General features: G+C 33.6%; 1 long non-coding RNA gene across 1 annotated transcript; it reads left to right on the top strand.

Moving 5' to 3' along the window:
* Positions 1–711: 711 nt before the first annotated feature.
* LOC118762279 lies at positions 712–7,796 on the top strand. The gene is made up of 3 exons (XR_004998032.1): positions 712–845; positions 2,765–2,768; positions 7,782–7,796. It is a non-coding gene; the product is annotated as an uncharacterized LOC118762279 (long non-coding RNA).
* The last annotated feature ends 2,046 nt before the right edge of the window (positions 7,797–9,842 follow it).

Genomic DNA, 9,842 nt, shown 5'->3' with positions numbered 1-9,842 from the left:
TGTCTTGAAAACATGAAGTGGAATGCTCAAAAAATCAAGAATTGTACAAAAGATTTAAGGCAAAATTCAAAAAGTTTAACAGGTAAAATAATGACACTTCTTTAGACAATTACATTTGTGATAAATTCTAACGCCATGATGGAATTCATAATATTTTTCTATAAACGAAAATAATCCTGAAATTTTTAAAGTCAGCAATAAATATACAAAGTTAGTATTACTGGAGGTACCAGTAATAGAAGAATTTTAAATATGGGCTATGTAGTTGAAATATCAACTGTTTGTTTGCAGAAGCGCAAGAGCCGCGGTAAGTGACGTTATTTGTGCATTTTCAAAGTTACAGGTATTTTCTTTATGCCTTGAAAAAATGAGCTGAAGAAAAGTCTGGCTGATACAAGATAACAAGATTTGCCCTATCAGACAAGTGAGGTAATATAAACCTATATGCTGACGATGGAGCAATATAGTAAGCTGACTAAAAACTATTTTCCCACTATGTGAGGCGAAAATGTGAGTCATGGTGAAATAGTCCATAGATAATTGTTTTTAGAATGCAATATATGGCGAGTGTTTACGTAGCTATATACAATATATTAAGTTAATTAAGTTCTTTCTCCAGTCATACTAACTTATAGGGGCCAGCTTCCGGTTTCCATTGCGTGTATTATTTCCCACCTGGACATGATGCCTGTCCGTCGCAGGATTACCCATTTTTGTCTGCTGAGTGGACTGGAGCAACGTGAAATGAAGTGTTTTTGCTCAAGGACGCAATACATCGCTCGGTCCTGGAATCAAAACCACAATATTACGATCATAAGTCGAACGCCGTAACCGCTAAGCCATGCGTCTCCACTATATACAATATGTAGGTGTGTTATATGTATAAAGTTTTCCGCGTCCGCCCTAATTACATCTGAAAATCACAAAATGATTATGGAATTGTTCTCCGTAGCGAGTATATCGTAGAAACCCAAACTGCGCTTCATGTTAAAGTAAGAAGCATATAAGATGTTCCTGCTAAAACAGCCCAGAGAAGTTAAAACGAAATGATCAGCGCAGTTGGCGACAGCAAATACCGAGGAAATCGTCTCGTTTTCGATCCCAAACCTCTATAAAGAAGTGAGGACCAAGCATGCCTTTCTCGCAGTAGTGTTATCCTATCGTATTGCGAAAATAAGGATACAATTGAGACTGAAGAATAGTGTCCAGGCCGGGGAGACATCGAGTAAAATGGAAATATGAAATAAATGAAACTCCCAAGCAAAAGACGTACAAGACTCAAGAAAAGAAGTCTACTTTCATGGAAGCTCTCAACTTTACGTTGGTCTCAAACAGCAACGATTAGCTGTAAATCTATTTTATAACCTTGATGATAAAGACTCACGTAGCATGTTCCCCACACGCAAAACAAGTGAATAGCATCAGATTTCTCAAAAAGATGTGAACTTGGTATATTCCCAGCTTTGAGTTTCGTTAATACTTTACCTCTTGTCTTCCGCTTTACATGTTTCCCACTTTCGTTTTATCCCTAATTTGTGTCTCATTAAACGTTGAAATAATCTTTTTCCTTCCCTGTGATATATTCCACCCCCCCCCCCATGAAGTGAAACTTGTTTTCATCTTCACAATTATTCCTTTTCTTTTGATAATTTCTTGGTATTTCTGATATTTTTTGGTCAAATGTCTTTTTAATGTAGCCATGAGTTTCATCCTTCAGCTTTGAAGAGCACTTCCAGCTCCAGCTGTGATAGCCATTTTCTTTTCATGATTTCATTTTTCTGTTACAGAAGGGAACACGTTTGTCCCTATCTATATTTAATGCACTCTTTCTTTGCATCCTATATTTCCAGGCTAGCTCTTGATGTAATATTCCACCATCATTACCACCACCACCACCACCACCACCACCACCACCCACCACCACCACCACCACCAACCACCACCATGATCATCATCATTATCACCATCGTTACTATCGTCGTCGTCGCATTTAAAGGCATGCTTTCTTTATCACTCCAGGATGTTGGATTCTAACAAGTTGAAAACGAACGAAGGAAGAGTTTTAGCTTTATTTTCATTGATGGATATTTTGAACATTCAAAGTTTGCCAATACATGATTTGTATTGATTAAATTTCACCTTTCTTTTCTATCTTGCTTATTATGTACACCCATGCAACGACAGCGTGTAAGTCCCTTTAAAACAATTCGTTGAACGTGATCGTATTTACATAGAATCAAATAGAAACATTTTGCAGCAAAATTCACTCATTTTGAAAGAAAGAATGTTGATAAATGTGTAGATCATAACCGATGACTTTCGCCCTAACCATATATATTGGTAAAAAGAACAACAATGCAATATTTGAACACACCGTTTAAACACACACACATAATTACAAGCTACAAACGCGCGCGCGCGCACACACACATATATACACACAAATAAGCTGAAAACAATGATCAAAATTTGATCAGAGAACAATTTAGGATTTTCTGTTTGATTAGTTTTATGTTGCTCTTGATGTTGAATATTGTGAAGTAATAGCTTGTAGCCCATCTATAAATTCAAATCTCAAATATTATTCAGCCCGGATTTCGGCAACTGAGGGATGACACTCCGTTTTAGAGCATTGGATCAGCTGAGTCGTTAGCGCGTCGGAAAAATGTCTTGCAGATTTTGTTCTGATTATTTATATTCTGAGTTTAAATCCTACTAAGGTCAGCTTTCAATTTTATCACTCAGCGCTCGATAAAGTAAAAAGACCTGTCAAGTACTGAGGTCGTTTGCATCGATTAAGTTCCTCTTCCCAAAACTCCTGGCCTTGTGCCTCAATTAGAAATCTTTATTGATCTGTCCGAGAAGCTTCATAGAAATGTGATTCCCACAAGCTGAGTTTGCTTTGGTAACAAAAAAAAGAATATTCCTATTTTATAGACATCTTACTTCAACAATATTTCTGTGAAGGAAGGAGGGAAAGTTGTCTGTTAGAAATAATAGCCAAATCAACCTCACACCAATCCGTTCCTTCTTTTAAAATGTAAACAAACAAAATGACAGGACGTTTGCAATAATGCATTTCTTAGAGAAATTTTGGCTAAAAAAATATGATTTGTAGGAGAAGCGGTTTTGATCAAAGATTTGTCTGATCGATCAGAGCCGACTTAGAACTAAACAACAGTTACTGCTACCACCACCACAACAACAGCAAATACAACAACAGCACTTGTTTCCGTTTTGTGGAATGGCAAGAATATCGCATAATGTAATTCCTGGTTAACTGCCATGATTTTGGAGATCAGTAACTTTGTTAGGTATAAAGTACCATGCAGCTGTAGTAGCATTAGTAGTAGTAGTAGTAGTAGTAGTAGTAGTAGTAGTAGTAGTAGTAGTAGCAGTAGTAGTAGTAGTAGTAGTAGTAGTAGTAACAGCAGCAGCAGCAGTAGTAGTAGTAGTAGTAGTAGTAGTTTCAGCAGCAGTAGTAGTAGTATTTGTTGTTGTTGTTGTCGTTGTTGTTGACAGTAGTGGTGGTATGGTGTTTAATCCGAGGCCAGACCTCAAAGAAGACCTATCATCAAATAATTCATAGCTATGACCTCCATTCTTGTACTTTTTCTAGATTTCATCACACAATGCGTCTTTCGATTTTTAACTCAGCAGGGTCAGGTCAATTGGCGAAAACTTGGCTTCTACTTTTAGTAGGTGTGCTGAACAAATAGAGACACCAACACTAGTCCAAAATATTGCCTTCAAATTATTGGCACTAGGCCAGAAAATTCGGGAGACGAGATAAGTCGATTACATCGAACCTAGTACTCAAGTTGTACGCATTTTATCGACTCCGAAAAGACAAAAGGTAAAGTCGACCTTGGCGGAATTTGAACTCAAAATGTAAAAGTGGACGAAATCTCGCCAAACAGTTTGTCCGTAAAGATTCTGCAAGGTTGCCGCCTTATATTACTCGTTGTTATGCACTTGTTTATCCCCCGCAAAAAATTGACCCCATACAACTGAAAATGAAAAGGCATTACAAACTTACCTATCATGTTTGCTCAAGGACATTGCGATAATATTACATAATGCTGCCTTACCCTTCTTTAAAGATGGTTGATATAGTTGTTAATTGAACCGAGTCGATTGAGAACGAAAACACCTCATTATTGATTTATTGTTTCAGCTCCAGTCCCGTCCTAATCGAACAAATTAATATTAAAGAAACGTACTATCGGCGACGATCTTATATCTTTTCTGAGTTTATCTGGTTCTATATTATCCAATATATTCTGCCATTTTTATGAAGATGTTGTGTTATATGAAGGAGATTTGGTTCCTTCTTTGCCTTCTTCCTTGGCTCAATGAAATTATATTTTACAGACACACACATAGATAGATGTACTATACATGTACAATATATATAGACAGATATCCATATATATGCACAGACACATACAAACACACACATATATACATATATATATATATATATATAAGCATATATATATATATATATATAGATAGATAGATAGATAGATAGATAGATAGATAGATAGATAGATAGATAGATAGATAGATAGATAGATAGATAGATAGATAGATAGATAGATAAATTTAAAATAGACTAATAAGAGTGAAAAATTGAATATTAATTTGATTAATATCAATTTAAAACCAGTGGTCTAGCATATTAAAATCTGAAGATTCGGAAAAATTATTTTAAATATATATAAGAGGAATGACCACTAAGTGAAGATCCATATGCTAGAAGTTAGATATTTCTATATGCTAGACCACTGGTTTTAAATTGATATTCATCAAATTCATTTTTAATGTTTTACCTTTATTATTTCAAATTTAAATTTAAATAACTATGTTCTCTAACCGGCAAAATTCACTGCAGAGAATTATTTTCTGCAGAATTATTTCCGGTATTTTGGCGCGTCAACACGAAGACTTTTGAAATATAACTTCAAATGTAAATGGTAGAACTATATACATGTCCAATCTCATGCGGACGCCTCATGTATAGTTCTGTATATTATATTTTGCTATGACGATCACACTGAAGAGTTGCAGACATCTACGTAAGTGATTACGTAAGTGGTAGCAACGAAACTGGTTTGTGATTAATCTGTATCATTTGTATCTTTTCATTTGACCCGCTTACGTTCTGGCGTTTGCTAAATTTTCTTGAGAACATTCCTTTCTTAGTGGTAAGACCATAGGGGGCGATTTCTAGCATATGGAGATTCACTTAGTGGTCATCCCTCTTATATATATATACATATACATATATGTATATATATATATATGTGTGTGTGTGCGTGTATGTGTATGTATATATATGTGTATATATATATATATATATATATATATATAATATATATATCCATCACTATTCATTGTCTTTCTTGAAACATTTAATATGTACGCTAATAAAAATGTATTGAATGATCATTCAGTTTAATGTTACATTGTTTATTTTAATATATAACTTCACTTGAAAACAAATATCAATATATACATACATGCGTAGATATATACACACACATACCTACAGATGGATGGAAGGATAGATATGTAATTTTTGCGTATGCATTGCAATGAAGATTTAACAATGAAATATGTATTGATAGTATTTGTTAGAACTATGTGCAGTTTAGATGATTAATTTCAGCATTCGGTAAGTGCTATGGTGGAAATAATCAATCAATAGATGCTATCTTTATTGATTTTCTGTGATTTCTTAGCAGACATCAATTGTTGTGGTTGGAGCCCTTTAACCAAATCGAAACCTTTTATGAAAAGTATTGAAAAAGAATCAGCAAAATATTAGTCTCACAGAAAGAAAAACGCTTTTGAAGGCAATGTTGGGCGGTTAAAGAGATCATATTGCAACCGCCGGGTTGATGTGAAATGTTCTGTACTTTAGCCTCGGTTTGACCAAAACTTTACGAGTGATGATTGAGTCGAGTGACTGAAAATGTACAAGCTGCATCCACTGTCCGTCTGTCCGATCTTCCATACTTGCTTACTTACATAGGTTCTATTGTCTACGATAAGATACAATAATGCATAGTTATATTTCAAAGGGAGTATTTCTGTGATGCTGTATATACTTTCAACAAACCTCTCGTTCTTTTTGTTAAAGAAATTTTAGGGATATGCGATTGACTAAAGGCAGAAACACTAACCAAGCACATTGTTTCTTTGTGGATAATCTATAAATATTTGCCAAGCATATGAAGTTATCAAGGAAAGCTTCATCTTTGTTACAACTTTCTCAAAGTAATAAGGATGGATTTGAGGTTGAATATATGTCTTTACATGGTTGTAAAACGAAGAACTCACAATTTCATCTAGCAAAACTTTTATCAAATGGCCTAATTCTACAGTAGTATGCAGACGTAACAGACTAGAGATAAGGAACTGATACGGAGAGAAATTATGCACAGTAGTTGAAATCATTTATCTAGTAGATGTCAGCATAGTTTTTCAAGTTTGGCGAAAGGAGAACTCTATGGCGAATCGGAGAGAGCTCTTAAGTTATTCGTCTTGTCTATAGTTTATATTACTTTCTATAATAATTGGAGGCCTTCAGCATGTGCCTACGTACTGCTCTTGAGACTTTGGGTTCCACAAAATCACAAAGACACAGACGAAATATTGAAAACATTTAAGACTTTTAGTATGTAATACGTGTATATAAACTTGAATATACATACATGTATATACTTAAGTGCGTATACATAACTCAAAGTATACGGGCCCACATATGTAATGACATTTATACATCTACGTGTTTATATTTATACATACATCGGTATGTACATACATGCATGCATGCAAACATGTGAAAAATTATATTACATATATATAAAAGGGATGACCATTACGTGGACATCCGTTATGCTAGAAGTAGATCCGCTATGGTCTTACCACTAAGAAAGGATGTTCTCAAGAAAATTTAGCAAACGCCAGAAAGTAAGCGAGCAAGACAAATGAAAAGAAACAAAATAAAGATTCATCATAAACTAATTTCGCTATTAACACTTACGCAAATTACTTACGTAATTGTCCGTAGCTCATCAGTATGATCGTCATTGCAAATATAATTTGTAGAACTATACACGAGATGTCCACATGAGATTGAACATGTATACAGTTCTACCAATTACACTTGGGGTTATCTTTCAAAAGTCTTCGTTTTGGCGCGCTAAAATACAGGAAATAATTCTGCAGAAAATAATTTTTCTGAAACTTCAGATTTTAATATGCTAGACCACTGGTTTTAAATTGATATTAATCAAATTAATATTCAATTTTTCATCCTTATTAAGTTAAATTTAAATTTCAATAACTATGTTCTCTAACCGGCATCTACTTCTAGGTAGGTAGATAGATAGATAGATGCATATATTTATATATATGTATTTATGTATATGTGTGTAGCTGTTTGCGACTTATTTAGCTGACGAATATACACGAAGACGAGGTAGGCCACTCTCACCATCAGTGATACAGTGGATTATTGAGAATCAGCAACTATAGTTTGCTTCAAAGGTTCCCAAAGCAAATACACATGCGATATACTGGCTATTAGCCAAAGTAACTTTGATATAGTTACGTATGAATATATATGCATGCAAAATGATAGACACACAAAGGTAATATGTCGAGCAACTTCATTCACATTATACACACACACACTCACACATACACATACATAAACACACACATACACATACAAACAAACGGACACACATTCACATATATATATACAGACAAAAATTCATATATATATATATATATAATATATATATACATTTATAGACACACACATACCTATATGTATATACACGTATGTATATATATGTATGCATGCATGCATGTATGTATGTATATATGTATGTATGTACGTATGTATGTATGTATGTATGTATGTATGTATGTATGTATGTATGTATGTATGTACGTATGTATGTATGCAAACGCGCGCATGCATGTAAGTGTGTGCGAAGTTGTTCGACATATTAGCATTCTTTTTAACTCCATGATGTGTTCCTGTATTCAGAATAAGAAAGCTTTGCAGGGGATAGTAACAAAGAGCACAGAGTATGCAAAAAAAAAAACAAAGTGGCGGGGAACTGGAAATTTCGTTTGTGAACCTATTTACTTATAGCGCTCTTACATGTGCAGATTGGCAGATTGGCAGATTGCACATACCACTCTTATGCAATTCAAAGAATGATAGACATAAACAGAATCATAAAGAAAAAATACATATATTATAAAACATATAACTAGATAACAAAAAGTTTATTCATTTTTTGTACTTTTTGTAATCTAGTTATATGTTTCATAATATATTTTATTTTTTTCTATATGATTTGGTTTATGTCTATCATTTTTTGAATTGCATAATAGTGGTTTTTCTTTAATTTATATATATATTATATATATATATTGGGAAATTTGATTTAATACTAAATTTAATTTTTCCTTGTAAGTTTGGAGTCATACTCCCTGACATTCTTCTTCTTCTTCTTCTTCTTCCTATTATTATTATTATTATTATTATTATTATTATTATTATTATTATTATTATTATTATTATTATTATTATCATTAATATTATCATTATTACTATTATTGTTATTATTATCATTATTATTATCATTATTATTATTATTATCATTATTATTATTATTATTAGTAGTAGTAGTAGTAGTAGTAGTAGTAGTAGTAGTAGTAGTAGTAGTAGTAGTAGTAGTAGTAGCATATAAACATGCACATTTAAATAAATTGTAGTCAACAGGAAGGAATACGGCTGGACTGTTATTTTTTAAATCACGACAAATATTTCTACATAATTTAGTTTTTCATATATACAGGTATTTAATTATGCAACCGTTTACCTGAATAATGAGATTCAGCTGTATATCCTCAGAGGCGTTTTACTAACGGAGACAGCAATTGAATATCACCTGAGGAAATACAACTGAATCCCCATTCTACGCGTAAACGATTGCATAATCAAATACTTGTATACAACAAGAACTATATTGTGTGGAAACATTTGGCATGATTAAAAAATTAACTGTCCAACTGTATTCCTTCCTGCTGACTCAAACTTATTCAGTTTTATTTTCATACAAGACGAATGTCAAAATCTAGACTTGGAAGTATATCCTAATACGACCAGCTATTCGGCAATTCTTAGGGTAAACGTGGTCTCTACTGCTACGTTCTTTACGGAATATACTTTAAATAACACTGTCAAAAGCCAGATAACTGGTCGAAGTCGCGATTTTTGAATCAGCGTACTACGAAGGGTCAAATGATGGAAAAACTAAGTCTACACTTTTCGCTAAAGCTAAACCAAAAAATGCACCGACCAAAAATGAATATATCGGATGATAAAATTTCACATGTGCATCATAACATGAGGAAGAGATCCAAAATCGGTTAATACCAAAATAAACATCCAATACACCCAATATCACTCATAGCAGGAACGCAGAAGCATGTTAACAGCAAGCGAAATGAAAACTGCCAGCGTCTACTAAATTCAAATAAAGCAGATTGATGTGACAGCATCGAAGTCGGAGGTTGTTTACTAACGGAGACAGCAAATGAATATCACCTGAGGAGATGCAACTGGATCCCATTATAGAGGTAAACGGCTGCATATTCAAATACATGCATATATGAAGAATTATGTTGTGCGGAAATATTCGTTGTGATTAAAAATTGACTGTCCACCCGTATTCTATTTTATTTTCACACACGACGAATGCCAAATTCTAGTGTAAGAATCAACCTCAGTTGTTATATTTCTAAGT

The sequence above is a fragment of the Octopus sinensis genome, linkage group LG2 (assembly GCF_006345805.1).
Source record: "Octopus sinensis linkage group LG2, ASM634580v1, whole genome shotgun sequence".
Classification (NCBI taxonomy): domain Eukaryota; kingdom Metazoa; phylum Mollusca; class Cephalopoda; order Octopoda; family Octopodidae; genus Octopus; species Octopus sinensis.
The sequence above is the reverse complement of the archived record's forward strand: the minus strand, read 5'-3'. Positions and strand labels throughout refer to the sequence as shown.